Consider the following 16925-nt stretch of genomic DNA (forward strand, 5'->3'; position numbering starts at 1 on the left):
GCTGAGTGTTGTACTGTTTGCCATTGCCATCAATCCAATTATAGATTGTCTCCTTCCTGATGTCTCGGGCTCCCTCTTTGTGGACGATTTTGCGATCTACTACAGCTCTCAACGGACCAGCCTTCTTGAACGACGTCTTCAAGGATGTCTCGATCGCCTCCACTCTTGGAGCATCGACACCGGCTTCCGTTTTTCTCCCAGTAAGACCGTTTGTGTTAATTTTTGACGACGTAAGGAGTTTCTTCTGGCCTCCTTACATCTAGGTCCTGTCAACCTTCCATTTTCAGACGTCGCTAAATTCTTGGGTCTTATGTTTGACAGAAAACTGTGCTGGTCCTCCCACATTTCCTATCTTTCGGCTCGCTGTCTGCAATCCCTCAACACCCTCCGTGTCCTGAATGGTACCTCCTGGGGAGCGGACCGAGTGGTCCTTCTCCGCCTCTATCGCGCCTTAGTGCACTCGAAATTGGCCTACGGAAGCATAGTCTACTCCTCTGCTCGGCCGTCTATTCTTCAGCGTCTCGACTCTATCCACCACCGTGGATTATGGTTAGTGTCTGGAGCTTTTTACACCAGCCCTGTGGAAAGCCTTTATGCTGAGACTGCTGAACCTCCGCTGTCCAATCAGCGAGCAGTCCTTCTGAGTCGTTATGCAAGCCATCTGTCTTCCATGCCTGCTAATCCAGCCCATGACATTTTTTTCGACGCCTCCTTTGATGTAGGGAATGCAGGCCACCCCTCCTCCCTACTACCACCGGGAGTCTGCTTTCGTCAACTGCTCCATTCTCTTTCCTTCCGCTTTCCTAAAACCTTCTTGACAACTTGGGGTACAGCACCGCCTTGGCTCCGTCCCCGGATCTGCCTGCTCTGAGACCTTTGTCGATTTCCCAAGGATGGTACCCCTTCACTTGTTTATCATCGGGCATTTGCTGCTCTATGTGCACAAATGACAGACGCCACATTTATTTACACCGACGGCTCGAAAACATCGTTAGGTGCAGGGAGTGCCTATATTGTTGGCGACGCTCCAAATCACTTTCGGCTTCCCGACCAGTGTTCAGTTTATACTGCGGAGTTTTACGCTGTTCTCCAGGCTGTCCACTACATCCGCCGCCATCGGCGGATACAGTACGTTATCTGCTCCGATTCTCTCAGCTCTCTCCTCAGTCTCCAAGCTCTTTACCCTGTGCACCCTCTGGTCCACCAGATTCAGGACTGTCTGCGCTTGCTCCACCTGGGGGGTCTCGGTGGCGTTCTTCTGGCTCCCGGGACATGTTGGTATCTGCGGAAATGAGGCGGCCGATATTGCAGCCAAGGCTGCAGTCTCTCTTCTTCGGCCAGCAATTCAATCGATTCCCGTTGCCGATCTCCGGAGCGTTTTATGTTGTCGTGTTGTTCATTTATGGCACGCGCATTGGTCGACACTTCCCCAAAATAAATTGCGGGACGTGAAAACTCTTCCTTGTGCTTGGACCTCTTCCTCCCGAACGCGTCGTCGGGAGGAGGTAATTTTAACTAGACTCCGGATAGGACACTGTCTTTTTAGCCATCGACATCTTTTAAGCGGCGATCCTTCCCCACTCTGTCCCCACTGCTCTCAGCTGTGGATGGTAAGACACCTTTTAATTGAGTGCCCCTATTTTAATCCGTTACGCGCCCGTCTACAGCTGTCACCTGATATATCGTGAATTTTAGCAGGTGACACGCGCTCGGCCGATCACGTTCTAGAGTTCATTCGTGCCAGTGAAATGACGTCAGTCATTTGAAGTTTTTTATGGGACAACCAACCCCCTTCTGTAGTGGATTTTTAAGCCTACCTTCTGCTTTTAGTTTCTCCAATTTTATGACTTTCGTTCCCATTGCTGCTGGTTTCCGTTTTCGGTTTTTTACTGCTTCCTAAGTCACAGACCAGGCGCTAATGACCATAGCAGTTTTGCGCCCTAAAACAAAAAAAAAAAAAACACCATCAGCAGTGGTAAATTGCCACAAATGGAATATAAATTCAGTAAATAGCTCACTACAACTGCATATAATGCTCACATTGTGTACAACATTCACAGCAGAGTGCTCTGAACACTACTGAATGCTCATTGGCTGTCAGAGAATGTGTGACATAGGTGTGGAGAACAAGCCTAAATTCGACTGCCATCATACATGACTCCAACTATAGCAGCTAAATGAAATTAATTGTGTCTTGATAAGGAAAAACGAAATAGGTTAAGTTTCTATGAACAGCTTAATGAATGCATTTTTGTAGCAAGACAATGCCAACGGTCACCACATCAGTAAAAATTTGTGTGCCTACTAACTCCACATTTTATGGAGAGATTGACAGACTATATGATGAGATAAAGGAGATGAAACCTCAATTCTGATATGTAACTCGAATTTGGTGGTAGGAAAAGAAAGAGATAGAAAAATGGTAGGAGTATGTTGACTGTGGGAAAGGAATGAAAGAAGAAGCTATCTGGTAGAAATTTTCACAGAACACAATTGAATCATAGCCAATAATTGGCTTAAGTCCCTGTAAGTAGGTTGTATACATGGAAGAGACCTAGGGACACAGGAATGTTTCAGATTGCCTATGTACTGGCAATACAGGGATGTCAAAACCTGATTTTAAACCATCATACACATTGAGGGAAGATTTGTACTCCCACCACAATTAATTGGTTTTGAACTGCAGATTAAAACAAGTAATTGCAAAAAGGTAGGAAATTAAGGAGATAGAACCTCGATAAAAATTGTAGCTGCCAGGGGTTTTTGAAAATGTCAGGGGGAGCATTAGGCAATGTTTAATGGAAATGATTGACAGGAAGACAACAGAAAATGAATGGGTAGCTTTGTGAGATCAAACCATGAAGACAGCAAAGGATCACACAGATGAAAAGACAAGACCTAGTAGAAGTCCTTGGATAACTAAGGAGATATTAGATTCAATTGAAGGGGTTGGCAGACGAAAGTGTTAAGCCAGAAGAGCATATTTTGTATGTTACTTAAATTTAAAGATGAGATCATAAATACAATAACATAAAGCAATTTGTATTGCAGTGGTATGTATAGATATTCTTCCTACTACAATGTGGTGCATTTGAAAACATAACTCAGAACATGATCAGATTAACCCTCACTAAAGTGCAGGTTAGCTCTTTCTTCTGTTGACTGCCTCAGTGGATGAAAAGAGAAAATAAAAAAATGAAGCAGGCAAGTGGGAATCCAGACATCTAAAAATGAGATTCACAGAAGTGCAAAAAGATGAATCAGGAAAGGGTAGAGGACAAATGCAAGAGTGTAGAAGCATACATAACTAGAGAAAAGATAGATGCAGTCTATAGGAAACTTAGAGAGACCTTTGCAGAAAAGAGAACAAACTGCATGAATACAGTGAGCTAAGACAGGAAACCAGCACTGTGCAAAGAAGTGAAAGCTGACATGTGTGAGGAAAAAAAGAGATGAACCTACATTTATAGCATTTGTAGATTTAGATAAAATTTTTGAAAAAAACACATATAAGATCTGATTCCCATCTCACTTATTATTCTATCAAATAGTTTTAAGTACTCTAGCTTAAACAATTTTATACCTGTTCTCAGTTGGCAGAAATTAGCAAAAATCAGAAGCCTCCAGTCGAACAGCATATTTGCTGCAACAACCACCTCTCATTCCTTGAGATCATATAATACTGTAGTGAAGTTGAAGTTGCTGCAAAAACCCGATTGTGGAACATGAGCTAGCTGTGTAGTCAGCACCAATATGAACCAATAAGCGCATTCTTGCCACGTATCTCACAGGGCACCAGTTCAGTAGAAGTCATTTCTTTGTCATGCTACTTCTTCAAACTGACAACTGTGTGTATTTTGCCCTGGTTTGAGAAAAATGCATCATCTTGCAGGCATGACAGGCAAACTCAAGTATTGATTCCCATTCATCATTAAACTGCCTCTGTTATCCTTTTTTTCTGTGCCTTGGTGCACAGTTGGTTGGAGCCAATTTCACTATGGTCTTGGTAAGGCTCTGTATAAGATATCATTGGAATTATGGTGTTCATCTTTATTTTTTGTAAAAATATGCAAATGCTCATGAATGAAGCATACTGTTCCACAAATACAGATACTCAGCAATGGCAAGACATTGTGTTCCTTAAAGAGGTGTAAATGGTTGAAGAGAGAGGCATTTGTTTCATTATTTTCATTATTCACTCCAGCAAAATGAATATAAGAGAGTGTGCAAAAAAGTAATGGCTCCAATTGTCTCATGTGAAAATTATTAACGCTTTTTAAATAAAACAAACATTATTAACATTCCCTACCTTCATTATTCATATCTACATATTCATTTCTCAACATAGTCACCCTGTCAATGAACACATTCCTCCATACGAGAGGACAGTTTGCTGATACCATCACTGTGGAATGTTTGACATTGTTGTTCATGGCACTACTCACTTCTGCTTCTGCTGCCTCATCACTATCAAAGTGAAGTCCTTGAAGGCATTTATTAAGTTTTAAAACAGATGAAATTCAGATGGTGTGAAGTTGGGACTGTATGGAGGATGATTGATGATACTGAGCCAAAGGTGCCTAATTGTTGCCAATATGTCAGTGCTTGTTTGTCATCTAGCATTGTCTTGCTGATAGGGAGGTGGCCTCACATGGTGACAAACTCTTCTAATTCAAAACTTGATTGGAGCACACTGTTTCTCATGCGCTGACATATTTATGTTACATACTGCCATGATACATGCTAAAAATTTGGAGCCCTGAAATGGCAAAGGGCTAAAAAATTCATAGATATGAAGATTTAACATGTAGAGCAGTAATAATGTTTGTTTTATTTAAAAAGCTCCAAGAGTTTTCACATAAAAAATTCTGAGACATTACTTTTCAGAATGTCCTTGTATTTTTGTGAGATATACCCCAAAATGGAATGGGATTACTAAGTGTACAAGGCACATTTTACTGCTTTTATGTCAGGAACTTTATTGAGAATACTAACAACAGCACAAACTACCCAGTCTGTTTAACTACTTCTCTTTACATATGTCCCACAATAAATTAACATGTGTCCACATTACAATTTTGCAGTGACTTCTTGGTGTATGTGCACATTTTCAATCCTGATGTTACCTATTACTGATGTTAAATTTTGTGATTAGCACAGATGAATGTCAGCACTTTTTCTCTTACTCAGTTGCAGCGGGTTTTTATGTAACCAATTTACTAGCATGCAGTTTGTATCAGCAGAGTTTTGAGTTCATGAAAACTTTTTTATACTGCTTCTAGTGTATTTGAGAGTGAGTACACCTAGGTTAGTGTAGCTGCATGTGTGTACTTAAATCAACACCAATGGTGTCAGTGTGGACCATATACTAGAGGCCACCCTTAGGAAGTGTACACGTGACACAGTCTCTGCCACACCATGTATTGGCGACTTGCACCTACATGGATGCAGAGCAGTTCTGACTCACTCCTACTATGTTCTTTTAGTTTGTACATCTCACATCAGTTGTTCAGTATATCACTTATGTTGCACCTTCAGTGTGATCCTTTTGTCTTGGTAAGCATGGAGTTATGAGAGATTTATTTTTGTTATTGTTCAGAGGTTTATGAATAGTCTTATTTGTGTTACTTGGATCAGTTTCATGTATTATTTGGTTACTAAATGATTGTCAACGAGTTTGGATAGTTTCCCTGTGTGCAGTCTTTAAGTGTGGCTTCATCAGATTTAGTCACTGTGGATGCTGTGTTACTGCCCTATTAAACAGCTTACTTTGTTGGTGGCTACTTCATCTGCTTTCATTAAGAGACCAGTTTATCCACTCACTTTTCCTCCATGTAATGATTCAGTCAAGGATTGGGAAGTTTACTAAGAAGGACTCTCACAGCATTTTTTGCTTTCAGTGTGACAGACTCAAATTTGAGCAAAGCATCATTCCTCTCATGGATTCCATGAATGTGTATCAGTTACAAGAACTGCCAGCTCTTAGTGTTGCTCCCATGTGCAGTTTTTTGTCCAACTACCATTACAAATGAAGGGATGCGAGCTGAATTCTATTGAGGCTGCAAAAAACCAAACCAGTCATACACAGCCTGGGCAGCTGAAATTCATGGCCTTAGCCTTAAGTGTCAGTTCATTACTGATACCCATAATGATTCTAATGCATAGTCCATGGTGCATGACACAATTATCAGTTAAGCTCAGGTCAAGGAAGTGTGCCATAATGCTTTACTCATTGGCTGAAATTTACAAAAAGCACAGTCTTTTGAAGTTTTGCAGGTTGTGGGTGACCAAATTGAAGTGTGGTGTGATGTGGCAGTTTTGTTAAAAGATGTGGTTCCTAGGATTAAAGGTAGCTTGCATGAGGAAGAGGCAGTAACAGTGTTAAACATGAAAGCTCAGTGCTGAGCAGCCACAGCTGCCAGATTGCCAGTGTCAGCTTTCTCTGTTTCCATCTTATTCTTTCTGTTTTGTCCAGCACAAACATTTGCCATGCCCTAAGAACTAGGCTACTTGTAATGCTCTCCAGAAGAAAGGCTACATTGTCTCCCTGTGTCATTCAATAAAGGCTGCTCAGGATATGGACACGGATGAACTGTGCGACTCCAGTGCTTGTGACTTCTCCCAAGTTGTTCATAGAGTTAAGTGTTTTTCATGAACTGACCTGGCTACATGTCAACACCAGTGCTACAGTGATGTTATTGAATTTTCAAAGCCGTGAGAGTTTGGGCTTGCAGTGGTGACACCTGTCTTGCGGAAGCTGGTCAGTTACAACAAACAGAAGATTTTCCTCTTGGGACAATTTACGGCATCTGTCTCTTACAAGTTGGTGGTTCATTCCATCACAATTTTGGTGGTTGCTGATGCCAGTGTTGAGAACTTGTTCAGGATGGACACATTTCAGGTATTTAGATTTTCTATCACTGATGCATGTCACCTGGTGCCTGATCAGGTACCATACTGTCAATTGGAAACACTGTGTGATGAGTTTTTGGACTTGTTTTCAGAAGGTATTGAGTGCGCTACAAATTTTTCTGCTTACATTTCTTTGAAATACATTACTTGCCCTCATTTTTGTCGAGCACCTCTTATTCCCATCACCCTGAAGTGAAAGCGGAATAGGGCAGACGTCAATAGCTAGGAGTAGGGCAATCTGTTATGGCTAGTGAACGGTCATTTCTGCTGGCTATCTGGAAGCCATTGGGGAAATTTCGCTTTTGTGGTGACATCAGTGCTGCTGTCAACATTCAGTCTATTGTAGGTATGTATTATCTCCCACACCAGGAGGATCTTTTGACAAAATTATCTGGTGGCCAGTACTTCTCTGAAACTGATTTGTCTGAACCACATCTGCAGGTTCCTGTGGATGAAAAGTCTCGATGAGTTTTGGTTTTAATACTCCTTTTGGTGTCTATCAATATTTGCTCCTTCATTTTGGTGTGGCTAGTGCCTCTGTAATTTTCCGTAGATTTTTAGAGCAGTTGACAATGCCTGTTCTGGATTGCATTAATTAACTGGATGATATTGTTGCCACAGGCTTTTCCATGGCCTATCACTTAAAAAATTTGCGCACTTTGTTTTCTGTCTTAGAGGCCGCAGGCTTATGAGGTAACCCTGCAAAATCTGTTTTCTCAAACTTCCATTGTTTATTTGTGGTTTGAAGTCTTGCGGCCTGGGGTTTGCCCTCTGCCAAATCTCATTTCCATTGTTACGTCTACACCTTGCCCCCCTCCCCCCCCCTCTCCCCTTTCATGAAGGAGCTTCAGGCCTTCCTATGGCAGACAACATGCTACCATAAATTCTTGGTGGAGGTGTCCACAGTGGCCCACCCATTGCATGCTTTGTTACACAAGAATGAACCTTTTTGCTGGAGCCTGGTTTGTGAATGTGCTTTTCAAATGTTGACATCCAAACTATTCTCAGTCCCATGTTTGGTCGTGTTCTCTCCAGGCCAGCATATAGCTCTGGCAACTGATGTCACACATTACAATCTCAGCACAGTCCTAGCGCACTGATATGCTGATCACTCTGAACGACCTGTTGCTTACATCTAGCCCAGCAGTGTAACTCTCAGGTGGGAAAAGAGGCCCTTGCCAAAGTCTGTGCTCTCTGGAAATTTCATGTCTTTTTCTTTATGCCTCCCAAGTTTCACCTTATCACTGACCATTAACCATTGATTTCCTTGTTTAACCCACACATTTCCTTGCCTGAAAAACAGGATGCTGGATGCTGTTCTTGTCATAACGATCACGAAATCCATTTTTGACCTGCCTGTAAACATGGCAATGTGAATGCATTCTCTCACCTTCCTGTGGGCCCTGATCCTGACTTAGATAATGAAGAATTGCTTTGCTTCCATCTTGATACTGAAACAGAGGCTTCAGGGTTTCCCAGTTACTAGCTTGTGCATAGCAGCTGCCATTGCTGCCAAGATGCTTCTCTGCCTGGTGGTTTGCTTTATTCAACAGGGCTGTCCAGATAAAAAAAAACTAGTTCAGGCTTCAGACTCCCTGCACAAGTATTTTTCCTTACAGTATCCTCTCCCTGTTTTTCACAGTGTTCTACTGTTGTCCACAGAAGACCATTCCTGATGTGTTGTAGTGTAAGGTTCTATGCCATCTCTGCCAGGGTCATTGAGGAGTTTCAAGCACTAAATTGTTAGTTAGGAGACATGTCTTTTGGCCAGGGATGAATGGCAAAATTGTCTGTTTTCTTGTGGCTTGTGAGTGGTGTGCCCAGCAATAGGCAGCTCCCAGGATGTGTCTGTCCCGCTGGCCTGCTCTATGCCAACCATGGGAATGCATTCATGTAGTCTTTGTGGGTCCATTCTTGAATTCGTATTGGCTCTTGGTTGTGAATGCATTTTCCCAGTTTCCTTACATTCTCTGTTGTGCATCAATGTTGGCTGAGGTCACAATTTATATGCTATGGTCAGGTTCGTCTGGCCATTTCATGGCCCAAGAAAATACTGGCCTCTGTTTTCTGTCACTGTGGTCACCATCTTTGTGATGTTCATATGGCTGACAGGCTGAAGATGCACCATTCTGATCAGTTGTGCCCCCACTCACTGCCAGAAGCTACTGGTTCTCTGGTGTGGCTCCCAACACCACAGTCTGCTCTGCCTACCTCTGCCCCAAGCCCATCATCACCTGCTGTGGAGGCAAACCATCCCATTGGCTGCCTCCTCCACATGTGGCACCCTGGGTATCCAGCTTCCTGGTGCTGGGTACCAGCCCATCTCCAGCCTTGGGCCCATTGCCGTAGCCTGCCATTGTGCCACCTCCACTGGCTCTTCGCCATCATCACCTCAGCCATCATCACTAGTGGGTCTGTCCCAGCTGATGACGATGCAGAAATGATGATCACTCTCCCTCCCCATGCTTTTGTCAGGCACCACGTGGGACCTCTGCCATCAGCCGTTCCTGTGCTCCCCCACGTTCTGGCTATAAATGCAGGTGCTCTCCTGAAACACTGTTCTGCCCATGCCATAAGTACCAGCTGCCATCTCTTCAGATCCAATGGATGTGTCTCTCATCATGCTGCAGGTGCCTCTTCCAACACCTGGGCACCCTCTTTGCATGTGAGTGAAGTGTGCTGTATTCTGCCACTAGTGAATGTGAGTCTGCTGAGGGTAGTATTGCCATGTGTGTAGGTACTCAAGTCGGCTGGCAGTGGCATCAGTGCAGGCCAGCCACTAGAGGCCTCCTGTAGGAAGTGTGCACACAACATTTTCTCTGCCACAACATCTACTGCCATTTTGCACTTACATACATGTGGAGCAGTGCTGACTCACACCTGCTATGTTCTTTTAGATTGTACCACTCACATCAGTTGTCCTGTATATTGCTTATGTTGCACCTTATGTATGATTCTTTTGTCTTGTTATGTATGGGGTCATGAGAGTCTTATTTCTGTTATTGTTCAGAGTTTTATGAACAACACCATATTTGTGTACTTGGATCGGTTCTGAGTGTTGCTTGGTTACTACAAAAACAATTATTTATAAACAATGTATTTTTATCATCACCAGATATTACAGGCCAACCTTTATGAATGTTTATGGCTGATTATTGCCCAATATAATTAACAGAATTGTACCAAATGTGAAAAATTGAGGAATGCCTTGTATTACTACTTACTCCTTTGATTTCACCATATGTTTTAGGTGATTAGAATGTTCTGGACTCGGATATAATCTGAACCAGTAATTGTGTTTTCCCCTAGTTCCATACTGCCATACTTTCTCAAAAATTAATGTATGGTTGGCAAAATCAGTGGCCTTTGTGAGCTCAAGGAAGACATCTGTTGTATGTTACATTTCTTTGAGTGCACTACAGAATTAACTTGAAATGAATACAAAATCCTATTTATCGATATGCTTCCCCAAAAGCCAAACTGGTTGATACTCAGTAAGCAGTAACTTTCCTGAAAGCTGTTCAAGCTGACAGTTGTTGTCAATGCATCTTGCCTTCAGGCATTAGCTCAGAAATTAATGAAACTTTTCAGAATTATTAACAACAGTCCTTTATTATGTTTGAAATTAGTTATTGACTTAAAATGAACTTTCGGTGTGGTAATTTTTTAAAACAAGCTTCAAAACAAAGATCTACACCACAGAATCTTCCTTTGAGTTTCCAATAGTTCTGTTACAAGACACAGCTTCAAATATATTTGTGTGTGTTGCTTTGCCTTTTCAGTGTCTTCATAGGCAATAAATGCATTATGAACTGAAATATTTAGTAGTCTTTTAAATATTATCACACACCACTTAAACTTTTTTTTCTGTTTCAATGAGAACAACTTGTGGTACCTGATTTGTTCCATCTCACTCATTTTGTGACAAATATCTTAACAGTAAATCAGCAAATACATCTTCACACTTAGTTGAGAAAGTAGTAAACAGATGTTAGGGCAATTCTTTTATGTGTGATACTGCAACTGGTGTGTACATGGTCATGGTATCACCAGTGCAGATGCTCAACATCTCATAAGTTCACACTTAGGTTGCTGGCTTGAGAGCTTATAATATGATTGTATACTGCTTCCTTGACAACTTGGATATGTTTGATTGGATAGAGATGCACCAGTAGTTATTGACATGGCTACTACTATATTAAACTGAACAACTAATTTTTCTGTTTTGAAAATTTTAAGGAAATGACATGTCAGTGAGTAGTAGAGTCTTATATCTGATAGGGAATCAGCCACATACGTCACTCATTTTAAAAGACAATCAGCAGTTTTATTCCAAACACAGAATTGTTTGTTTGGTTTCTGCATTGTAGTACCAAAAATTTCACTAGATTTGACTGGCTGAAGAAAAAATTGCCTTGGGAACAGCAGCATGTCTGGAAAATGACTGGGTAGAGGAGGACTGCTAAAAGAATAAATCTTGTCACCAATGTTTGTGATATGATTGTTGAATATTTGACATAATCGTTTATGGTCAGAGAGAAAACAATCTTCATTCATGATGCATGATATTGACTTGCCTTTCTCACTAACTGCCTCATTGATGACTTTCCACATGAGTTTGAATTTATTACTTGCGTCAGCTATAATCTGCTAATTATACATTTCTTTGGCTTCACAATGAACTTGTTCAGAAATTTTTTTCTATTGTTTGGAATTATTACAGAATAACTTGTTGGCAGTAGTTTCATTGTAAGCATATAGCTGTCTTTTATTTGTACAAGAGGTTTATATTCCTGTTGCCAGCCATTTATTACTGGACATTTTGCACACATTTGGCTTTAATCTAAATTACATTGGAAGTGCTGCTTAATAACATTCCCACAGAATACTCAAATTGATCAAGCCTACTGTCAACATTGTTGCCACAATAGATATCACTCCAGTCAGGTTTATGGAGCACATATGTGAAAGTGACTATGTTGCTTTTATTTGCTATGAATTTTCTTCATACCAGTACACGCTAGAAAGTTCCTTTTTGTTTGGTTATATCTGACATAATTGTACCCAATTTCAAACAGTTATGATCAGATCTAATATTAAAAGTGAGGTTTACACTTTAACAGCTGAAATATTGTTATTAAAAAAGTAGACCATCAGTTGTAGAAGTGCTAGTTGTTCATGTAGTTTTGTTGTGCTAGTTGTTCATGTAGTTTTGTTGTTCATGATTCTTATATTATTATCATTTTAACCTATGGTATTCACTATTTCTCACTAACACCAGATCCTTTTCTATACTAAGTTCCCACATAGCAGAATATTGAGGTATTTTGAACTGTCTAGTTTTACCCTGATGACCAGTTTTGAAATAAATATGGAAATTCAACCAATAGGATGACATCAAAGAACAGAGAAAAACTGACACTAGTGCAAAGACAGATAGCTCCAGTCCAACTTTCTGCAACACATACTCCAGCTATATTGGGATAGCAACCTGTACACAAAATGGAATGTATTTAATTGCCTAACTTTGGCAATTCATGTTCAAAGAGCATTGTAGCAACATGATATTTGATACATTCATGAGGTTGTCATACACCATGTGATCGGAAGTACCCAGACACCCCCAAAAACGCACATTTTTCATATTAGGTGCACTGTGCTGCCACCTACTGGCAGGTCATCCATATCAGTGACCTCAGTAGTGATTAGGCATCATGAGAGAGCAGAATGGTACACTCTGTGGAACTCACGGACTTCGAACGTAGTCAGGTGATAGGGTGTCACTTGCGTCATGTATCTGTACATAAGATTTCCACACTATTAAACATCCCTAGGTCTATTATTTCAAGTGTGATAGTGAAGTGGATATGTGAAGGGACACGTACAGCACAAAATCATACAGGCCAACCTCGTCTGTTGACTTACAGACACTGCTGACAGTTGAAGAGGGCCGTAATGTGTAATAGACAGACATCTATCCATACTGCATCAGGATCCACTGCAAGTACTATGACAGTTAGGCGGGAGGTTAGAAAACTAGGATTTCATGGTAACGCAGCTGCTCATAAGCCACATGTCATGCCGGTAAATGCCAAATGACGCCTCGCTTGGTGTAAGGAGTGTAAACGTTGCATGATTGAACGGTGGGAAAACATTGTGTGAAGTGACAAATCATGGTACACAATGTGGTGATCTGATGGCAGGGTGTGGGTATGATGAATGCCTGGTGAACGTCATCTGCCACCGGGTGTTGTGCCAACAATAAAATTCACAGGTAGTGATGTTATGGTGTAGTCATGTTTTTTGTGGAGGGAGCTTGCATCCTTTGTTGTTTTGCATGGCACTATCATAGCACAGGCCTACATTGATGTTTTAAGCACCTTCTTGCTTCCCACTGTTGAAGAGCAGTTCAGGGATTGTGTTTGCATCTTCCATCATGATCGAGCACCTGTTCGTAATGCACGGCCTGTGCAGGAGTAGTTACACGACAATAACATCCCTGTAATGGAATGGCCTGCACAGAGTACTGACCTGAATCCTACAGAACACCTTTGGGATGTTTTGGAATGCCAACTTAGTGCCAGGTCTCACCGACCGATGTCAATACCTCTCCTTAGTGCAGCACTTCAAAAAGAATGGGCTGCCATTCCCCAAGAAACCTTCCAGCACCTGATTGAATGTATGCCTGCAAGAGTGGAATCTGTCATTAAGGGTGGGCCAACACCATATTGAATTCCAGGATTACTGATGGAGGGAGCCATTCCCTTGTAAGGCATTTTCAGCCAGGTGTCCAGACTCGCATTCGGGAGGACGACGGTTCAATCCCGCGTCCGGCCATCCTGATTTAGGTTTTCCGTGATTTCCCTAAATCACTGCAGGCAAATGCCGGGATGGTTCCTCTGAAAGGGCACGGCCGACTTCCTTCCCTAATCCGATGAGACCGATGACCACGCAGTCTGGTCTCCTTCCCCAAACCAACCAACCAACCAACCAGGTGTCCAGATACTTTTGATCACATAGTGTATAACAGTCAAATTTGCTTATGAAAGTCAAACCTTCAGGTATGAGTGTTCTCCTTGAGTGACTTATTTACTATATGATATATCAGTATACCTAATTAATGTGCTTACTTGATAAATGAAACATACATTGTGGGCTGAAGTGCAGTCAGAGAAAGTTTTCAACTTTCTTTACATCCTTTACAGTAAATTCTGGAATTATATTACATATTGTTTCTGTGCCAATTGAGAGCTTCTCTTGCCATCCATTGCCATAGTTAGCTAAATGAGAACATGGAAAGTAATCATATTCTCCATACATCTGAAATTCTCAAGTAGCTGACATCATATTGAGTACAAAGGAGTTCAGACACTTCTGAAATTGCCTTTCTCTTATAATTTATTTACCAGTTAAACAAATAAATTATTCTGTAATATTTCACAATATCTATATGCCCTCCATATAGAGAAATAATGGAGGAGTATATTCCATAGTTAACACCTTGATGTATAACATAATGCATTCAGTGGAATAGCATCATTGGAATAGATGTAATTTCTCACTGCTGAGAGCACCAGTACAGAATTAACCTCTATTGACTTTCATTTTCAGTCTGACAGGCAATGATGTGAAAAGATATGTGAGACCAGGATTCAGATATACTGAACCTGGAGAGTAATGAATATGATGTGAAAGTTAAAAATTTTGCTCGACTATGACTCTAAACATGGATTTATTGCTTTTTGTGAGTATTCACCTTCACTGTTGCACTATCTGAGCATGTTTTTGGGCCTGACTCAAACTTTTGTTGTAAATAATATGAAATGAACTTAAAGCAATGAAATGAATGTTTGTGTTTAAAGGCATTCCCATATACCCTACTGGTTAGAGGGACCACAGTGAGAAATATGGGTTTAACTAGTGGACTGCTGCAAGTTTTCAGTTATCACAATACATTCATTAAAGAACTTTTTATTAATGTCTCACTCTTACAATACAGCCTGATTCCAGTGAAACATCAGTCACTGTTCAGAAAAACCGATTCCTTTACAGTGACTACAATAACATGTACAAAATGAGATACACTAGAGATGTATTTTAAGTGTCCACATTTTTTTGCAAGAAAGAAATGAATGATGCACTGACTATCTTTCCTCACATACTTAAACTATGTTTATGAATGTTATAGTAAGACACACAGGATTGACCACTTCACATTGACCAATGGATAACATTGTGCAGATATCTAGAATGCTAAAGAGGGACTCCAGTGAAACATGAAGCCAGTGGATGTGCATTTAGGAAAAAATAAAACTGATGCCTTCAGAATTCCAAGACAAGTGGCATTTGGTTAGCTATCTACAGGTTAAAGTGAACAGTTCTTCCTCTCATACCAATTGTTCCCAAAAGGATTAATTTCTGCTTTGCATATACCAGCATTTTCCCAGTACTATTTTTTTTTCTCAGATGCCAATCCTTGTAAGTTATTTTGCCACAGGTGGATAACACTCACCCCAGCTATGTTATTCTCTGTAAAGTAACATATGTACCCCCTGGGTCATTCTAAATGGAGAACAGCTCAGTTGTTTAGCCTTCATTGGCTTGGACAGGCCAGATTTCCTGTGCTGGGGACTGGTGATCACTGCTAGTTCTCTGTAACTGTGGGCTCTGGGCATGCTCCAGTGACCACTGGGTGGTGTTGTGGTCAAACATGGTGTGTCATAGTGTAAGCTTACCAATTGGTTTTCGATTCCTCATAAATATCATAAGTATTCTGCTACCACTATTCTCTCAATGATTATTAGGAGCTTTAAATAGTTATTTAATGATCCAACACAACACTGTCATGCTTACTTTTCATTTAATTCACATTTATTGTTTTTAAACACGTGATGATCAGCCTGCATATGATGTATTATGTACAGGGTGCCCCATTTTAATCTATACCAGCCGATATCCCTGGAGTGTCACAGTTCTGCAAAAAACTGTCTCTAGCAAAAGTTGTGATGTTTGGGGGGCTCATGGAATGGTTACCTCAAAATGATCTTGAACCCTACTTTCAAAGGCAAACCAAGATCAAGTTCATTTTTGTAGGTGGTAACCCCTATTTTTATACAATGTTCATATTCTACATGAAAACATGTGCATTATTTGTAGGGAAATTTTTTTTCGAAAAATCAATGGCTTGTCGCCAGAGGACACTTCATTGTAACTTTCCCAGGTTACCACTATTTTGAGAACAAAGTGAGATTGAGAGAAACTTTCAATTAAAATTTTGTATTGTTTCTTAACTCTGTCCACTGGTGAAATTTTCGTGAACTTGAAATGGCCTTGAAATTATTCAGTAGGGATTAATGTGAAAGCAAATACTATCGACATTAGCAGAACCAAATGTGCGCCACATGTAGGTTGCCCAGCATACTTCACACATCATTGGCCCTGAAAAGGTCTGATTAACATGGTTCTCACTGGAAATATAGGATCTCAGATGCTCAATCAACTTCCCATTTTACCTAATGCACATTTGCACTCTCTGTCTGAAACTGGTCTCGACATCATTCAATGTATCATGAGTGATTTCCTGGAAAGCTGCCACAGTCCTTTCTCTCATATCTTGTGGCATCATTGGTGGATTGGAGTACACCTTCTGCTTCACAGCTCCCCGTAAGGAAAAGTCCAATGGTGTTAAGTCTGACAATCTTGACGGGTATTCACAAACTGCACCACTGATACCAATCCATCAATTTAGGTAAGTTGCATTAAGGTACCTTCTGACAGGTAAGGCCTGATGTGCAGGGGTGCCATGATATTGAAACCATTTACATGCTCGTATGTATATGGGGCTATTTTCTAGTAGAGGAAGCAGCAGATTCTGGAGAATATGAAGATAGCACAAGCCATACAACATTTTGCCATAAAAAACAGGACCTATCATGTAATCTCCAACTATACCTGCCCAGACATTGATTGACCTCAATCTCTGTGTTTGGTGATCTCATTGCCAGCAAGGATTT

Source organism: Schistocerca cancellata, chromosome 4, assembly GCF_023864275.1.
Source record: "Schistocerca cancellata isolate TAMUIC-IGC-003103 chromosome 4, iqSchCanc2.1, whole genome shotgun sequence".
NCBI classification, from domain to species: domain Eukaryota; kingdom Metazoa; phylum Arthropoda; class Insecta; order Orthoptera; family Acrididae; genus Schistocerca; species Schistocerca cancellata.